Below are 20,924 nucleotides of genomic sequence, written 5' to 3'. Positions count from 1 at the left end.
TTTTTCCTGCCACACCAAGAATTCAATCAATTTAATATTCTCAGAATTCTCCATTGATACGACTTGCTACTTTTTCCATTCATTCCTTACAGGATAAGTCATGATCTTACAAACTCTACCGGTTGTATGGACGAATCCATTGCTTCATACAAATGTGTTAAAGATGCTAGCCGCCCTTAAAAGCCGAATACTCTACCATTGAGTTAGCAAACTGAATAAAAGAATTAAAATGTGTAGATACAATCAGAATACCAATAAAATAAATAAAAAGGTTGAATTGCATGACGTAATTGAATTTGAAATGGCAAAACAAATTGTATCATACAAAAAAAAAAAAAATCTTGTATTACAAAAAATTCAATGAACGCATTCCTTGAATGAAATCAAATCTATGGCACGAAGAAAAGTAGATCCATTTATCCATATTCAAATTATATTTATTTGATACACTATTGACAATATGAGTATTTGTGAAAACAATACAATGGAGAACTAGAAAAAAATAAAATGTTATAAATTCAAATTAAAAAAATAAGGACTTGTGTTGGATTGGCACTACATAGCTAACTGACATATAGACAAATAAGGTATAAAGATGCAAGAAAAATGTAGTAACGAAACAAAAACAAAGAAGTAGAAAAAAGCTCGGATTTAGTCAATCAATCAATATAAGTAAAAGAAAAAAGCTTAATCCCCCTTTTTATTTGTTCATAGGAATCCAACTAACCCCCATTACCATTAATGGTAATACCCAAAATCAAAAGTAGGAATAACAAATTAAAAGAGACTAGCAGAGAAAAGACTATACAAAGCTCTCTACAAGTGATCTCGACCTTTTTTATTTATATATTTCATTTTGATATATTTCATTAATTGACTATTGTTTCGTGATTAAGGGTAAGTTTCGTAAAAACCCCCGCTTTCTTTGAAATATCATGAACAGTTCCTGTAGGTTGAGCGCCTTTTTCAAGGAAATATAGAATAGCAGGAACATTTAAATAGGTATGATTCTTGATCGGGGTCCTAAAAATCCATTTTCCAAAGATCTCTTCCTTCTCTTCTAGATTGAACATCACTTGCAATGATTCGATAAATGGTTCATTGGGATAGATGAACAATCCCCCCTAGAAACATATAAGAAGTTTTCTCCTCGTACGGCTCAAGAAAATTGGAAATTATATCTATGTATACAATGATAAGGTCAAATATATCCATAAAATAATCAAATCACCTAGACTATGACTTAAATACTTATTCTTTCCTCCACCAAAAAATTATTCATATTTACAATTTGTACCCTCATAATTCAAGTTGGATAACTCCCAAATAACTCAAGGAAACCTTTTAATCATCTCATTTATTGAGTGGTCCCTAACCCCCCTTTTGACTGTCTCTTTTAGAATCTCTTTGATTCTGCACTCTGATCTAGTTATTGGGACAATTGAAAATGGTATTTCCTTGTTCCAAGATCCTTTATCTTTGCCTTGAATCATTGGGTTTATTGCAGCTTGTGCTACTGAATCTGCTACTTTATTTTTGGTACCAACAATTAAGAATTGTTTTCCCCTACTTGCAACATCAAAAACTAAATCACAAGCTTCTGCCAAAAATGTAGCAGTTCTGGTAAGATTTATAATATGAATACCTTTACGCTTTGCAGTGATATAAGGTGCCATTCAAGGATTCCATTTCCTAGTACCATGACCAAAATGAACTCCTCCTCCCATCATCTCTTCCAAATTGATGTTCCAATATCTTCTTGTCATTTCTCCCCACACTTCTTCTGTTTTTCAGTTTTTTGTTGGAAAAAAAAAAAGAGAAGCTAAAATAGAAATAAATAATTGTTTTCAAGGAACCTTCTTTTCTACCGAAGATTGGCCATTGATACACGATCCAGACCATTAATTTCTTTCTATTCGTTATTATCATTATTTCTATTACCAAATTAAATGACCACAACACAAATAGAAAAGAGGATGAATCTGCTTTTAGGAATCATTAAATACTAAAAATGATTGTTTTGATATATCATATTGTTGGGGTGAGAAGGTTATGACCAAGAGCAAGCTAGCTTGAAGTGTTAGCAACAAGCAAGCTTTTTGTGATGCTCTTGGGAATGGTTGTGTGTGAGTTGTGTTTTTAGGTTTTGGTTATGGTGTTTTCTGGTTTTTAGGGTTCCTAAAGTGTTCTAAGGTGTTCAAGAAGAGATAAGAAGAAGAGGAACACGTTGGCTTTTGAAAATAAGGCTTGGATGTGTAGCCATTTCATTCATTTTACAATATAAGCTTGAAATTACAACTAGTTCACACATGCCAAGCATGTGAGCTTACAAAATGAGTAAAGTATTTGAAATTTAAAAAGTAAAATGGTCAACACCTAACTTTTCATACATAAAAGAGGTAAAAACCAGCTGCAACATGTCTATTCCAAATATAGTAAAAAGTGGCACATGGTTTGAACTAAGTTCCTATTGTTTAACTAGTTTAGGTAAACAACCAAACTAGCTTCACCTACTTAGTTCCCCTTTGTATCTACTTATAAAACTTGGTTTGAAGAATCCTTGGTCATCAATAAATATTATTCCAAGAGCTAGGAAAGTTCTGGAACCGGATCATGGGCCAAACAGCTCCAAAACTGGCCCATACTCTGCATACTGGGCCCATCAGATACAGCAATCTGTTTGGAATAGAAAATAGACTTTCCCATGTCATTTTGACCTGACATTTGAACCATAGTCTTCTATATATGTCTGTAGAAATACCTCAAAAGTTCAGCCCAAAAATCCATTTGCAACCTGAGATATAAGATAAATAGTGGAGCTATTTGAACCATAGTCTTCTATAAGGATTTGATACCAAGGTGTGCATGCTAGCCGATGACATGCACCATCAAGTGGCAAAATTGTCACACTTCAACACTCCTCCTTGGCAATTTCGTTCCAGCTCTCAGCCCTCTTTTCTAGGTTCATCCATATTGAATCAATCGAACGAACTTCTAACACTTGTTCCACTTTTGGAAGACCCTATGCTATATCACCATATCTCGATTTTTCATATATAAATGTAACTAATGTATCTCCTTTGGAAAGCATTTCTCCATAATGGCCATGAACAGTTGCTCCTAGAGTGGCCAAATAAGGCTTTGCTGATCTTATTACTACAGAGGCAATCTGAACAATTATAACTTGGCCTGATTTTAGGTATGGCCCTTTTTTAGCTATACATACATTGATACGAACCTAGGACGACCTGCTCCTAAACCCGTATTATATTAGCCCGGATCTTTAATTAACTTCAAGTTATAATGGAATGGACCTCAACCCCTAACCAACCTGTGGTTAGAAACCTTGGTATAATGTAGATGCCACAATAGGGGATGGAAAACCTATTGATAAGTCAAGCTAAAACAACAAATTCTCTAATGGTGTTTTAGGTGTTCTCAAAGAACAAAGAGATAATTAATCTCACAAGTATTTTCTTAATCAAATCAAAGTTTTAAAGTTCTATTATTAATGAAAAATAAGCCTTTAAATAGGCTTTGAAAGAAACAAAATAAACCCTAAAAACCCTAGGAAAAACCGGCCACACAATGGAGAAGTCTACCTTGGCCGAAACTTTCCTTTTCCTAATCTAATTTGGATTAATTAATTCCTTTATTTTGAATTAGGAATTAATTAATTTACAATGAAAATAATAAAATAATAACTTTCCTAATCTTATTTGTCCAGAAAATAAATAAATAGAAACTAAAAATAATGGTAGTTTCCTAAAACAAAAAGTAGAATAAAATTAGGAAACTAAAATACTAGCTTTTTGACTAATTTGACTTTGACCAATCTTTGACCAAAGTGAGCTCCAAATCAGCTTCTAGATGCTTTGAAGGATGCCAAATAAACTGAATATGAAGGCCCACACGTTGCCCATGCTTGGAAAAATAAGAAAAGGCTAATACAGTAAAATACAGTAAAGCCAGCAAGCAATACAGCAAATTCGGCCAAATTGTTGAAGCTGTCCGTACAAGCCCTTTTTGATTGCATTTGAGGCTGCTTTAACTTGATTCCATGACCTCTTAGGCATATGTATTGAACCCATAAAGCATTGGAACCATTTCATGCTTCTCGGACTCCAAAAATGTACCAAAACCGTCACCCGGGTCCATATCGGCTTCCACCACTTGGATGCGTAGAATAGGCTTTGTATCTTCAAGTATGGACAAGCTCTATTGAGATTGATTAACCCCTTTATAAATACTTCCAGGTTGTCCTTAAATCTCTTAATTTGAGCTCTTGTGATTGGCCTAGTCTTCATCCGTGTCGAGTCAGCACCCCAGCGGGTTATCGGTTGAGCGGGCTCGGGCGGAATCACATCATTCCCCTCCTCTTGAAAAGGATTTGTCCTCAAATCAAGATCATCACCTGCAGCAAAAGGAGTTAAATCAGCAACATTAAATACAGCACTCATGTTATACTCACCCGGTAAATCAAGCTTGTAGGCATTCTTGTTATCGGCTCCAAAACTTGAAAAAGTCCATCCATAGGCGGCATGAGCTTTAACTTTCTTTGATTAGGAAACCTTTCCTTTCGTAAGTGCAACCAAACCAATTCTCCTGGGTCAAACACTATTACAACAAAATCTAGAAATACATGCTCATTATGGTAAAAATTACACTTTTTAAAGTTAGCAAACAATATTTCCCAAATTTTCAAATTGCCACTAAGTAAAGCTTTCAACAATGCAGATAAAGTTCTATGCAATAAAGACATCTTTAAATAATTATCTTTAAAATTCATGGTCAGCAATGATTTCTTATTCATAATTACTTTATTAACATCACCAAAGCTATGAAAAAAATTTATATTTTTCCTTTCTTTTTCTTTCACACTCACGGATTCAATGGGTTTTACATCACTCTCGGCTTTTGCACCAAATTTCTCACTTTTGGGTTTAATATAATTTGTCCACTCAAGCTGGGTTTTAGAAGACTTACCTTGGACAGCAAGCTCACATTTTTCCTCTTGAATGGATGGTAGTCCACTTGGAATTTCATTTGGTAAGACATCTCCAAATTCCTTCAAAAGAGAAATCATTGAACTTGGCAATTCAAGTTCTTCAATGTTAGTTTGATCATTAAAATAATTTTCTTTATAAATCATGACCAGCAAAGGTTTCTTACACTTAATAACCTTATTAATATCTCCTAAACTCAAATAAAAGTTGCTACTTAACCTTTCTTTTCTTTCTTTTCTTTTTCTTTCCTCGGTTTGGCTCTCATTGGCGGAAATTTCCGGTTTTTTTATGCTTTCGGGTTTGCTCTCTTTTCTCACCTCTCTCTCAGCTTTTTCTTGGTCTTCCCACTCAACATGAACCTTAGAACCCTTACCTTGGTCAGCAACCTCAATCTTACCTTCTTGAAAGGATGGTGAGGCCATTGGTGCCATACTTGCTTTTTCCTTGAGCTTCTCGGCTTCTCTCCTTTGTTGCATTTGTAATTGGTCTTTGTAAACCTCTTTAGGAGATAATGGTTCCAGCTTGATCTTTTTCCCTTTAAACCTGAAAACAATACTATTTTCTCGACCAAAATGAGTAGCATCTTTATCAAATTGCCATGGTCTACCTAATAGTATGTGTTCGGCAATCATAGGCACAATATCACATAAAACTACATCCTCATAACTACCTATATTAAATTTTACTTTGGCTTGTTTGTTTACTTTCATCTCACCACTATCATTAAGCCATTGTAATCTATAAGGTTCTGGATGTTTAATTGTTTTCAAGCCTAATTTATCAACTACAAGATTACTTATCACATTAGTACAACTCCCACTATCTATAATCATGCTACAAATTTTACCTTGTATTTCGCAGCGAGTGTGGAAGATGTTTTCCCTTTGTATCTGCTCTTCATCTTTGTAGACAGCAAGTACTCTCCTTGAAACCAAGCTTAACTCGGCATTAGATGTATCTACAGGTTCGGTTTCATCTTCATTACAAGCCTCCTCTTGCTCGGTTTCAGCCCCACTTTCTTCACTTGCGGATTCCAGCTCACCATCGCCCTTTAATACCATGATTCTTCTATTTGGGCATTGGCTGGATATGTGTCCTCTTCCTTGGCACTTAAAACAAATTATTTCTCTAGATTTTTGAGGTTTAGGATCAGATTTTATCTCACCTCTAAGTGCTTGGACAGATTCGGTCTTGACCTCCCTTCTTGGCCGGTTGGTAGATTCTTCTCCTAATTTCGGCCTTAACTTGTTTTCATAAGTGGAATTGTTTTTCCAGCCACTTGAACTTGTCCTTCCACTGCTAGAAACTCCTCCAAACCGTGTACTAACACCCCTCCTCTTGAATTGGTTCTCAAGCTTAATGGCTACATGCAACATCTCCTCCAATTCCAAGTATTGTTGTAATTCAAGTTGGTTGGCAATGTCACGGTTTAACCCTCCAAGAAATCTTGCCATTGTTGCCTCCCTATCTTCCCTCGTGTTTAACCTCATCATTAACATCTCCATCTCTTTGTAATAATCCTCCACGGACCTACTTCCTTGAGACAAAGATTGAAGCCTTTCATGCAACAACCTTTGGTAATGGGATGGCACAAACCGCTTCCTCATGACTCCTTTCATTTGTCGCCATGTTGTAATTAAGTCTTCACCAACCCTCCTTCGGGTGCTTTGCTCATTTATCCACCATTGGAGTGCATAATGGCCAAACTCCATTGCTGCCATCTTCACCTTCTTACCTTCTGAATAGTTGTGGCAGTCAAAAATCATCTCCATTTTCTCTTCCCACTCCAAATAAGCTTCAGGATCACTTTTACCCATAAAAGGTGGGATATTAACCTTGATATTTCCCAAATCTTCATCTGTATCCTCCCTCCTATATCTCCCACGGCCAGCTCTATCTTGGACAACAAAGGTTTCATCCATACCTTCCTCAAAGTCACCGTCCAATGGCTCCTCATCAAATTCCTCTCTCGGCCTCTTGCGACCTCCTCGTCCTCGGCCTCGTCCTTCATGGAATTCTTGCCTATTTCTTGTATTCGGCCTTCCTTGTGAGGCTTCTAATCTTCCCACTCTTTGATTTACATGCTCAAATTGAGCACTCATCCACCGTATTGATTCCAAAATAGTTCTCAAGTCCACTTGGTCTCTACTTCCGGTAGCTCGGTCATCGCCATGAAATGCTACGGACTCTTCCTCATTGATCCTCAAGGGTGGATCCCCTCTTCTTATTCTAGAATCTGCCATGTTAGTAAAATACTGCAAAAATAAAATAAATCCTCACAATATTCACTCCCTCACGTGTTTCACTCAAACAAGGTCTCGACACTCGTGTTTGCACACTAGTTTCGGCTTTTACCCTCTTTTAAGCTCTCACACTCTTGCCTTTTTCCACTCAATGAATTATCCCAAAGTTCTAATTAAAACACCCACAAAACAGCAATTAGATCACTAGTATGTTTTAATTAAACTTATCAACAAAACGGTAGCAAAAAGTAGGCAATACCGAAAGAATCCAACAAATCCTAATTTTTCGGCTTTCTAGACAAGAAAACACAAAATAATGGGAAAACGTTGGAATTTTTGAAAACTGCACCAGATGGTAGTAGATTATGAGTTTAAGAATAAAATTCCAGAAAAAGAAATTCAAATACGAACAAGAATCAAAGAAAACAAAAATATAGAATAGTTGTTGGTTGTTGTTCTTTGTAATTCAAGTTTTTGTATCAATTCCTTTAACTAATTTTAATCCAAAAAATTTAGCACTCAAACTCAAATATCCAGCAGCAAAAATAATTTCCCAGCAACTCAAATTTTGAATAAATAATCAAAAACCAGCACCTCCAACAAATTTCCAGCAAACAAATCAAACTCCAACAAACTGAAATTTTTTTTTTTTTTTTTTTGACTTTACCTCTTCTTTCTTTTTTTTTTCTTTTTTTTTTTTTTTTTTTTCACTCACAGAACACAAACAACTGCAGTAGCAAGAATAATGACCAAAATTGCAATTCCAACTCCAAAACAAACACCAAACCCGTGACCTCAAAATAAACAAAATGTGCAGTTTTTTTTTTTTTTTTTTTTTTAAATGTTGCCGCAAACTTCTTCTTCTTTTTTTTTTTTTTTTTGAATATATGAATACAAATATTTAAGACTAAAACAGCAAAGAAAAATCAACAAAAACCAAATTAACAAGAACAATGATAAAAGAGAACCAACAAACTAGGAAACAAAAATACGATAAAACTAGGAATGAATTTTTTTTTTTTTTTTTAAGATGCTGAACGTGTATAGGATGGATGCAACCTTAAACTAATGCTAAAATTGCAGAATAACATAAAAACAAATAAAGCAAATAAAGATAGATCAAACCTGAACAAAATTTAGCTCTGATACCAAATGATACGAACCTAGGACGACCTGCTCCTAAACCCGTATTATATTAGCCCGGATCTTTAATTAAGTTAAAGTTCTAATGGAATGGACCTCAACCCCTAACCAACCTGTGGTTAGAAACCTTGGTATAATGTAGACGCCACAATAGGGGATGGAAAACCTATTGATAAGTCAAGCTAAAACAACCAATTCTCTAATGGTGTTTTAGGTGTTCTCAAAGAACAAAGAGATAATTAATCTCACAAGTATTTTCTTAATCAAATCAAAGTTTTAAAGTTCTATTATTAATGAAAAATAAGCCTTTAAATAGGCTTTGAAAGAAACAAAATAAACCCTAAAAACCCTAGGAAAAACCGGCCACACAATGGAGAAGTCTACCTTGGCCGAAACTTTCCTTTTCCTAATCTAATTTGGATTAATTAATTCCTTTATTTTGAATTAGGAATTAATTAATTTACAATGAAAATAATAAAATAATAACTTTCCTAATCTTATTTGTCCAGAAAATAAATAAATAGAAACTAAAAATAATGGTAGTTTCCTAAAACAAAAAGTAGAATAAAATTAGGAAACTAAAATACTAGCTTTTTGACTAATTTGACTTTGACCAATCTTTGACCAAAGTGAGCTCCAAATCAGCTTCTAGATGCTTTGAAGGATTCCAAATAAACTGAATATGAAGGCCCACACGTTGCCCATGCTTGGAAAAATAAGAAAAGGCTAATACAGTAAAATACAGTAAAGCCAGCAAGCAATACAGCAAATTCGGCCAAATTGTTGAAGCTGTCTGTACAAGCCCTTTTTGATTGCATTTGAGGCTGCTTTAACTTGATTCCATGACCTCTTAGGCATATGTATTGAACCTATAAAGCATTGGAACCATTTCATGCTTCTCGGACTCCAAAAATGTACCAAAACCGTCACCCGGGTCCGTATCGGCTTCCACCACTTGGATGCGTAGAATAGGCTTTGTATCTTCAAGTATGGACAAGCTCTATTGAGATTGATTAACCCCTGTATAAATACTTCCAGGTTGTCCTTAAATCTCTTAATTTGAGCTCTTGTGATTGGCCTAGTCTTCATCCGTGTCGAGTCAGCACCCCAGCGGGTTATCGGTTGAGCGGGCTCGGGCGGAATCACATCATACATTTTCACAAATAAACTGCCCCAGGATAATTACTGTAGCTGTTTGTACACAGTAATTATGATCATAATTATGATGGAGAAAATGCGAATTTAAGTTGAATGGATTCAAAAGGATGTTATTGCATGGAAAGAAATTATAAATTCTCCCCGTTTTCATCCATTAAACAATATTTAAGTGCTTGAAAAGTATGTTTTAAATTGTCAAGTTCTAACTATTTAGTTATCGAGATCTGATTATGAGTTTTTAAGAGGTAATTATCAATTTGAGAGGCTGTTCCTAAAAGGCCTAATGAATTCCTAATTGGAGGATCTCTTTTAATTGATTCTTTTATTACATTGTAATATTTTACATCATTGAATGGACCCATTTGAAAACAATTAAATGATGACAAAATTATCAAAGATTGGGATTCTTTACTTCTATTCAACAACGTACAAATAGTTCCTTGATTTTGGTTAAGTGATTGTTGAATCGTTTCCTTGGAATAAATAGAATAAAATGGAATGGTATAGTTTGACCTGTTATCAAAGATCAATCCTGAACCTAACGGATCATTCCTTTTTCTGATATATGAAACATGGGATTTCACTAAGTCGATTCTTAGGAAACCTCGAATCAGACCATTTGTCCTTACTTCAACAAAGGAAGCGTGGGCCTCTTTGATAAAAGAAGTTTTTTTGTCTTGGTCCTAATTCAACACTAAACAAGTCCGAACTAATTGAATGCTTGTGCCAAAAATTCCCCTAATTGGTTTACCGTTTCCATAAAGAATATAATTTGCACCTCTAAGTTCTAGATTATCACTTTCCTGCAATAGGTCCTGAGGAAAGAGTGTTTCTAAATTTATACCGTCTGCTATTTCATATATGATTACGAGTTGAACTAGAACAAAATATTTTTTCTTGGTAGGTGTGATCCATTGGACATAGATCCAATTTTTCAAATTTTTTTATTCCTTACATTTTTTTTAACTATTCCTGGCAGTATCAAGATGTTGCTGTGTCAAAATATCTTATCCATCTTTACAAGAAAATGGATATCTCCAGACAAGATTTTAAGTTCAATCTTTTTTTTTTTCCCTTCTCCACTCGTACCAATCCACCTACTCAACTTCTTATATTTAAAGTGATTCATGCATCTACTCCAATGATACTATTGTTCCATACCATTATGGAAGAATATTCGGGTAAAATATACACTTCCTCAGGAATGAAAAAAAATCGATCTACTCTTATTTAGTATTTTGGCTTAAATTCTTTGACTCCTTGCTACTCAAGAAAATCCTACTTTTTTTAGGATTGAATATAACCCTATCATCCCATATTCAGTAATTCCTAAACTTTTTCTTCTGTATTGAGGATCATCAAAATAAGCAAAAATAATATTTCTATGGAAAATACCATTTATCGGTATTTCAATCGAAATAGTAGGATGAGGCATTTGTTCTTTCTCTCTTTTTTTAATCCACTGGGATGGAATAATGAATCTATTTCATCATCCCTTTGCCAATAAAACTAAATCAGAATTCTCGTGTAGAATAGAAGAAAATATGAAATTACAATGACCTTTATATAGGATTCAATTAATTTTTTAATAATAAAAAATGATACTTTCTTTTTTACCAGAAAGACCCAAACTAACGAATTTGTGTTTTACTTGGTCATTATTTATTTGATTTCCTAAAAGGCTAGAAAATATTTTTCCTTTGGTAGAAATAAAATGAACATTTGTTTGATCTTGATCTTTGTGGAGTGAAAGGGGGACAACACTGGATCGGCACGAACCTCCTGACAATATCCATGAATGATTTGTTTTCGGTAAGAGATGGGCATTACTATATGTAAATTGTAGTGCATGGTATGCATCGATACTCCAGTGCATTTCTCCCTCTGAGAAAGAATAAATATGTTTTTGAACCATTTCTTTAAAATTTAAAGTGTATTTTCCTGCACGAATTTCAGCAATAGCTTGTTTGGTTTCTACATATTGATCATTTTGGACTAAAATAAAACTTTTTGGTTACATACATGTCTATATAACATAGAAAAGCAGGATGCCCCTGTCGTGTACATGTAGGATGAACCAAATCCTCATTGCCTTTTACTTTATCATTAGAAGGGGCTCATACATGTTCTGTAGTACTCCCTTTGAATACCCTACCGGTATGAAAAGTTCTTAATGTTAGTTAAGTGCCCGGTTCCCCAATAGATTGACCCGCAATAATACCTACATCTTCTCCTAATTTGACCAGGTCGCCATCAGTAGGGCTCCGAACATAACATAATCAGTAGATCAAAGATGTGCTCTTACAAGTAAAGGGAGTTCGGATAGATATTGGTTGTATTTGAAAGGTTATGAATCGATTGACAAGTCCAATCCCAATATCTTGATTTCGGATGGCAATACATAAATGGCCTATATATATATATCGTCTGCTAATACATGACCAATCAATGTTTGGATAAAAATCCTTTCCAACATCATCCTATTGTGAGGACTCACAAAAATACCTTGGACGGTGCCACAATCTATTCTACATACAACAATGTGTTGAAGTACTTCAACAAGTCTACGTGTAAGATATCCAGCATTCGATGTTCATATAGCATTATCAATAACTCCTTTACAGACTCCGTAACAAGAAATTATATATTCTGTTAAAGACAGTCCTTCATGTAAATTGCTTTGGATAGGTAAATAAATCATTTGTCCCTGTGGATCTGACACTAACCCTCTCATACCTACTGATTGGTGTACTTGAGATACATTTCCTCTAGCTCCCGAAAAGGATATTATATGGATTGCATTAAAAGATCAATCATCCTAAAATTAGGATTCATTTCTTGTTACAAATAGTCGCTTATCTAAATAGATTGTCATAATTTTTCTAACATGTGTACATTCCCATAATGATGGTGTTTTTCCAAAATCAAACCCTGTTGTTCCGCATTTTGGACTAGCCATTCTTGAGAAGGTATTGTTAAAAGATCATCAATTCCTAACGAAATGGATGTAGCAGTGGTTTGTCAAAATCCCTGAGTCTTTACTTGATCCAGGATGTGTGATGAATATGCCATTCTAAAGTGGTCTATTAATCTACTAATAAGCCATTTAATGGCAGTTCCATCTATCACTTTAATGTAAAAGGCCAGATTAGCCCGTTCTGCTATAAGTACCTCCATATTTTGCTAAGTGGGGTTCACCAATGGGTTTGAGTCAATGATTGGAAAACTTCCTTTTTCTAATCTTGATTCGTGTGAAATTCAGGTACTATGGTCTTACTTGAACCGAAGAGACCTAAATTCACACTAGTGTTAGAGAATTACTTAGCTTGGATACCATATTATTGGTATCATATGAGCAGGCTACGCAAAATCCTTGTATAGCTTCTTCGTTTTCTCGATAAAAAGAAATATGACCAACAGTGGTTCGAGTGTATATACAATTTTTTTTTCTTTTTTTATGCTTCTTATTATTAGATAGGGCCCATAAATCTCATGATACGTACCCAAAGGTTCATAGTGAACTTCAAGGGGAGCTTCTCTTGAAGTAATAAAGCATTGATCTAGTTGCCACTGGAGCCACAAAGGACTATCTAAATGGATTCTTTTATGCCGATACGCTCCAATTGCATCATAGGAATTACAAAAATGGGGTTCTATTTCTTTCTTATACTTATTAATGTCAATTCTTCCATTTTGATAATTTCTGTGATTCCATGGATTATATCTATTCGCACAAATACCTCGGCGATTCCTACTCGTTAATACATAGAGCCCAATAAGCATATCTTGAGTTGATACTGAAATGGGATCTCCAATAGCTGGTGACGAGAGACTCGTATGAGAAAACTTAAGTAAACGAGCTTCTGCTTAAGCCTCCAAAGATAAGGGTACATGAATAGCCATTTAATCCATATCAAAGTCTACATTGAATCCCTTACAAATTAATGGATGTAGACAAATAGCATATCCTTTGACTAAAATGGGTTGGAAGGCCTGTATGCCTAACCTATGTAGAGCGGGTGCCCCTTTCAACAATACGGGATGCCTTTGCATAACTTCCTGAAGTATTTCCCATACAACCGGCTTTTTTTCCTGAATTTTACTCAAAGCAACTCCTATATTCTAAGCCAATTGTTATCTAATTAAACCAGAAATTACAAATATCTGGAAAATTTCTATTACTATTTTGCGAGGCAATCCACATCGATGTAATGAAAGTGAAGGACCTATGACAATGACAGAGTGCCCCAAATAATCAACACATTTGCCAAGCAGAGTCTCACTAAATCTTACTTCTTTGCCTTGAATTACAAATGAAAACGACTTGTAAGCCTTATTATGATCGTCCCTCATTTGTTGTTCACGGATTCCATTATCAAGAAGTGTATCCATGGCTTTTTGTACTAATTTCTCCTGACACATTACTAATTCCCCTGGCGTAGATCTACTTGTCGTTAATAGATTGATAAGAGTATTGTTTGAATAGATAACTCTTCTATAGAGTTCATTAATATCTGAGCTCATTAGTTCACCTTATCCATCTAAATAATAGGTCTCAACTCGGGAGGAAGAACTTGTAATAGACATAAAACCATCCACTCGGGTTCTATGTATTGTTCGAATAAACTTCTTAGCTAATTCTATGTGTCTAACAAAAAAATCCCTTATTCTTCCAACTTTTTAATCTTCTCATTCATTACCTATGGGGCCTTCTTCCCCTAATTCTTTCCATTCTACCAACGAATAATCTATAATAATTCACAAATTTAGATCAGCTAATTATTTTTGGATAGCACTTGCTCCAGTAGAAATTTCTTGATTTCAAAATGTCTCAAAGCCTTAGGTATTAAAAAAAAGTGGGATGTTGTATTTCAACAATTGGATCTCACATTCGAATGAACCTCATAATCGTAAGAAAATGGGTTTTCCAGTTATGGGCCTAGCAAAAGAAAATTTTGGATAGGGTCCTATGGAATCCCCCCCCCCCTCAAAATCGAACGTGAAAGTTTCCGCTCATTCTGCTCAAGTAGTTACACCAAAAAAGACAAAGAAAAGAAAGAGATTTCGTTTCCACTTTCAAATTCCATAAAAACCCCAAAAAACCTACTTTGCCTCGATGGTTATTTCATGATATCCTTAAAGCCTATATGCGATGGATAGACTCCTACAATCATGACATATTTTCTTATTTTGCTTATTTCGACAGAATTTCTTTCTTTTAGAAATAAAGGAAAAGGTTAATTCCACAAAAGAAGTCTTTTTTTTCACGATGTACAAATTCTATTTATTTGTTGCTGAATCAACCATAGACCAATTCCTTTTTTACTTCGGAGAATTGAACACACCCATAATTTTGAGTTTCATGTTACTCCTACCAAGAGACATGTCAGATCTAGGGTATCCTAATTCGATTGAATGGGATAACAGTTTCTCATTATGAATTTGTAAACATATAATTTTGATAAAATCACACATTGCAATATACTAGGACTTCTAATTCTTTAAAAGGCTTATCTAAAAGATTCACAATATAACTAGGAAGACATTTTAAATACCACACATGGGTTATTAGGCATGCTAGTTTGATGTAACCCGTTTGATATCTTCATATCTGAGAATCAACAAATCCAACTCTGCATTGTTCACAGAAGTTTGGTTCTACTTTTTCATCTCCTAGTACTTGATAATTTCCACAAGCATAAATCCCACTTTTTATATGCCCAAAAATTCTTTCACAAAATAATCCATCTTTTTTCGGTTTATTAGTTTTGTATTGAAAAGTGTAGGATTTTGTCACCTTTCCAATTATCTTTCCATTAGGTAGGATTTTTTTGGCCTAAGCACTTATTTGTTGAGGATAAACTGATCCGATTCGAAGTTGTTGATGTTTATACCGATCGATCATAGAAGAAAAATTCTAACTCATTCTGATTTAGCATCCTTCCTATTAATCTGGAAGTTTTTCTCAGACACAAGGGAATGATTCAATTCCAGAGCCAAAGATCGTAATTCCTGAACGCACAATCAAAAAGATTCTAGAGCATCCTCTAGTTTAGTTATTATTCCTCCAATGATTGTTGTACTTCCTGGCGAGCTCTAATATGATCAGATTTATAAGTAAGCATCTCTTGTAAAATATGAGCAATACCAAATCCCTCCAGAGACCAAACTTCCATTTCTCATATTCGTTCCCCCCCCCCCTCTGCTTGGCCCTTCCTCTAAATGGTTGTTGTGTAACAAGTGCATAATGTCCGCTAGAACTTCCATGCATTTAATCATCAACTTGATGAATTAATTTCAAGATATAAAGCTTTCCTATTATAAGAGGTTATTCAAAAGGATCCCCCATTCTTCCATAAAATATTATGCTTTTTCCTGGATACTCAGGTTCAAATACCCATGGATTCGTTGTTTACTTACTGGCTTCGTATAATTTAGAAAATACTAGTTTTCTTAAAGCCTCTAGTTCATATCTCTCATTAAAACGTGCTATTCGATAATGTCTATCTAGCAGACTTCCCGCCAACCCGAGAGAGCATTCAATATATGGCCTACATTCATTCATGTGGGGTACTCCTAATAGGTTGAAGACCATATCAATAGGTCTTCCATCTTGCGAATAAGGCATATCTTGTCTAAGTAAAACTTTTGAAATGGTACCCTTATTTCCATGTCTTCCAACTACTTTATCCCCCACTTTAATTTCACGCTTTTGTGAAATGTATACACGAATCGTTTATGGATTATAACTAGAGCCCTTTTTTTCTGAATTCATTTCACATCAATAACTCGGCCTCTACTACTGATAGGTAACTTTAGACAAGTTTCCTTTGAAGTGGATACCTAAATGCTGAGGATGGCTTGTAATAATCTATCTTCCGGAGCATACAATGATTCTTTTGCCATCTAGGGCGTTAATTTACCTACTAAAATATCACCCATATCCACCCAAGACCCTAACATCACAATTCCTTTTTTGTCTAAATTTCGGAGTAAATGGGCTTCTAGATGCGGTATTTCATTAGTGATTCTTTAAGGACCGTGACTTGTTACATGAGTCTGAATTTCATATTTCCATACGTGAAAAGAAGCATAAATATCCTCATATACCAGATGCTCATTAATGAGCATCGCATCCTCAGATTTGTAACCTTCCCATGGCATATAAGCTACTAATATGTTTCTTCCCAAAGTGAGTTCATCGCCAACTATAGCAGTATCATTCGCTAAAATCTAACCCTTTTAATACGTTTACCTCGTGCAACTTGGGTTTTTTTATGCATACAAATATTTTTGTTCGAACTTTTATATATTACTAATGGAATTCTTAGAGTATCCCCATTGCCTGATAAAAGGATCTTGTCAATATTGATATAAATTATCTTTCCCTCGTGTTTGGCTACAGTGAGAACCTTAGGATATGGAGCTATTTGGCGTTCCAACCCAGTTCCAACAATGCACTTTTCCGATCGAGAAAGAGGAATTGCTTGACGTTGCATATTAGAACTCATTAAAGCTCGATTTGCATCATTATGCTTGATAAAAGGAATGAAGGAAGCTCTAATAGAAATATATTGGAAGGGAAAAATACTTCGAAGATGAACCTCTTCCCATTCAATAGTCAGGAATTATTAACGGTATCAAGCTGGAACAACCTGTGCTTCCTGAATACCTTGATTCAATGCCAAAGAATTCCTTGCCACTACCATATAGTATTCATCTCTACTTAGTGATAAATAAAGCATCCGTATTTTTTTTTATCTCTTAGAGATTTCATAAAATGGGCTTTCTAAAAACCCCTAATGACCACACCTCGCATAAATTGCTAAGAAGCCAATAAGTCAAATATTGATTCCTTCAAACATGTCAATAGGGACAATGCGTTGATAGTGACTAGGATGGATATCTCGTATCCAAAAACTGGCAGTTCACCCTGTCAATCCTGTAGGGCTAGATAACTCAATTTTCTACCATGAACTATTTATGTGAATGGATTAGTTTGATCGAAAACTTGAGATAACGGGTTTAATCCAAAAAAAGATTCATAAGTATTTGTTAATGGAGTTGAAGTTAGCAAATTTCGAGGAGTCGGTATCAATTTGTGCCTAACTGCTCCACATATAGTTCCTCTAACAATATTTTCTAAACGAACCAAGGCCAATCCAAATCGATCTTGTAAGAGGTCTGCTACCAAATGGATATGTTTATTTTTTAAATGATTCATATCATCAAGCGTACCCATTCCGAATTTCATTCCAATCAAATGATCCGCAGTGACTAATATATCTCGCGGTAATAAAAATGTATTGTTCTGCGGTATATCAAGATTTAGTCTACGGTTCATATTTTGTCGACCAATCATTCCTAACTCACATATTTGTTGAAAGAATTTCTTTTATAACTCCATACATAAGGATTCAGAAAATACCGGATCTCCATCTACACAAGTAAATTGTTGACAAAACTCCAAAATGACATTTTCTTTTGACTTAATTTTTTTTTCTCCTTCTCATTCAAGAAAGACAAGAAAATTTCAGGGTAACAAACATTCTCTAGAATTCCTCTTAGACTCAAACCCATATCTGATGATAGAACTATAATAGATATTTTCTCTTTCTTACTCACACAAGCCCATATCCTTGCTTTTCTATCAATCTCCATTTCTAATCTTGCTCCTCAATCTGATATTATGGTGCTAGTATAGACCGAAATTCTGCTATTGTCAAATTCTGACCGGTAATAGATATCAGGGCTTTGTAATGTTTGATTGATCACAATTTTGTATATGCCATTTACTATAGAAGTTCCTAAGGAATTCATTAGAGGAATGTTTCCAATAAAAATTGTTTGTTCTTGCATATCCTTACTAGTTTTCCAAATTAATCCCGCAAATATATATAATTAAGAAGAATAGGTGAGTGGTTCATATACAGCATCTTTTTTCTTTTATCAACGGTTCTACCAATTTATATGTTTCCACAAATAATTGAAATTCAATTTCTTGATCTGTATCTTCAATTTTTTCAAACTTATAAAATTCTTCTGTTAAGCCCCGATCAATGAATTTACAAAACCCTTCAAATTGTATTTGGTTAAATCCAGGTATTGTGGACATTTCCTTAGTTCTACCTCCAAGCATTTTTTTATTTCTCATTTATAGAAAAAAAAATCCCATTATTTGCTCATTCTTCATCAAATCATATGGATAAATGTAGCAATGATGGAATTGATATTCTGTTTACTAAACCACATGAAATTTGACCTAACTCCATATAATATATGGAATATATGAAATACGTATGAAGGAGGGATAACGAGAATTTTATACTCAAATTGTAATTTGCAACAGATATAAATGAAAATGATAAATTCCACTTTTTCTTATGGAGTTTTACCTATTTTTTTAATCGAATTTGTAGAATAGGATTGAAATGTGTAAAAAAGATGATATTTATTAAACACGTGTGGATATAAACAGAACTATCTATCTGCACTCTCCCTCTTTTTTTATTATATTGTTTTGTTGGGGACAGAAAGAACCTATCATGCTTTATCAAATTTTCAACTTTCAATATTCGATCTATTCGCTGGTAAATTGTAAAAATTGAATTGAAGAATGATAATTTCCTTAAAATTTCCTAAAATTACCTATAGGCATCATATACAGATAAGATACTCGATTTATCTATTTAAAAAATTTATGTTATAGGGTTTACATATACCCCTAATTGTCGTTATAATTGAAACTGAGAAGCGTTTTTTTTTTTTATTGAAAAGAAAAAGATTAGTTATGTCTCAATTTGGATTTTCTTAGATCATTAGGGAAATAAAATTTTGGATTCAAATTCAAAAACTATTCATGAATTGACAGTCAATAGTTAACGGTTCATAATTGTCTTGAATTTTTGCTTTTGTCACTGAAAATCCACATCCACATTTGGTTTTTCACTCGAGAAGGGAACGGAATGTTTTCATATATTTTGTATCATTTTGGTGGTATGGCTGAGTGGTAAGGTGGGGGACTGCAAATCCTTTTTCCCCAATTCAAATCCCGGTGTCGCCTGATCAACAAAAGAATCAACATACCTTATTTTGGTTTGCTGATAAAACTTACCTATTTTTTTTTCCAACAGAAGCAAGCGGAGGAAAAAGACTTTTGGTATTTGCTTGATTCTAAGCATCCGAAGGTTTTTTTCATTCTTTAAAATGCTGCAAATACTTGCATCTAAGATTTAAGGAAATATTATAGTATTGAAAAAGAACTAGTAAATATTGATATGATAGCCCTTCCACTACTAATGCAGTGTCTATTGACTGGATCTTGAATTAGATTGGATAGCCGAACGGGGGAATCTATTGAAATTATTAGTTGCGGAAAAGGCTGAAGATACTTTGTATACATACTCATGAAAGTCTTTGAGTACTCCGGGATTCATTCAATATTAATTAGATTGAATGGATAATTGGCTTTAACTTATTTATATATGTATTTAATATATATATATATATTTGAATATATTATGTATTTATTTATGTATTTATTATAATATATGAAGAATATATAAATATTTTTCCATATTTTACTTATATTGAACATCTAATTTCTATTTATAATATAAATTTATAACTAGTAATTATAAATAAAATACAAAAAGAAATTCTTACTTTAATCTTTAATATTTTTACTTTAATCTCTAATCAAGAACATGTAATAGGATGTCTTTGATTGTTTCATATAGCCAATCGAAGATGTAAATCAAATGGGCAAGATAGAAAATGAAAGACATAAGGGTATGCGGTAGATAGTGATCTATCGTGATTCTATATTTTCACACTTTTGATTTAATAAAAAATAAAATGAAGGGAACCAAAAGAAAGAATAGGTTTTATTATTACTAGACGTTAATAACAGCCCTTTGCTACTTCAATCAAAAGGCTGTCCAACGTATTTTTCTAGTGCTTAATATTTTCTGATTATACCATAAATCTTATAATTATATGAACGTGTTATAATTGGATTTATTTGATTGTTTTATCAATAGTGTTGGGTTAAAACCCCCTGTTGACTTTGCGCTAGTGATTTTTTTATTATTAGTGAACAATAATTGAATAGTTAGTTCATATTCATAGAAATAGAGGACATAATTCACATCGATATGGTAAGTCTCATTTGGACTGCTGCAATGGTAGTCTTTACATTTTCCCTTTCACTTGTAGTATAGGGCAGAAGTGGACTCTAGAAGTACTACTAATTTAATTGAGGAACCAAACTATATCAATTGTTTTTATAGATCTTCCTGCAAAGCCTTTTTTTAATTTTAATTTCACTGTTTAAATTAAAATTCCATTTTGAAATGGAAACAAAAAACATCTT

The 20,924-nt window shown here is 33.9% G+C and overlaps 2 pseudogenes; both read right to left on the bottom strand.

Moving 5' to 3' along the window:
• Window positions 1-2,911: 2,911 nt before the first annotated feature.
• On the bottom strand, window positions 2,912-12,727 carry LOC125419373 (DNA-directed RNA polymerase subunit beta''-like; annotated as a pseudogene).
• A 121-nt stretch (window positions 12,728-12,848) lies between these two features.
• Window positions 12,849-18,665, bottom strand: LOC132799925 (DNA-directed RNA polymerase subunit beta-like; annotated as a pseudogene).
• Window positions 18,666-20,924: the final 2,259 nt, after the last annotated feature.

This window comes from Ziziphus jujuba, chromosome 11, assembly GCF_031755915.1.
Source record: "Ziziphus jujuba cultivar Dongzao chromosome 11, ASM3175591v1".
Classification (NCBI taxonomy): domain Eukaryota; kingdom Viridiplantae; phylum Streptophyta; class Magnoliopsida; order Rosales; family Rhamnaceae; genus Ziziphus; species Ziziphus jujuba.
This window is presented reverse-complemented; position numbering and strand designations above follow the sequence as displayed.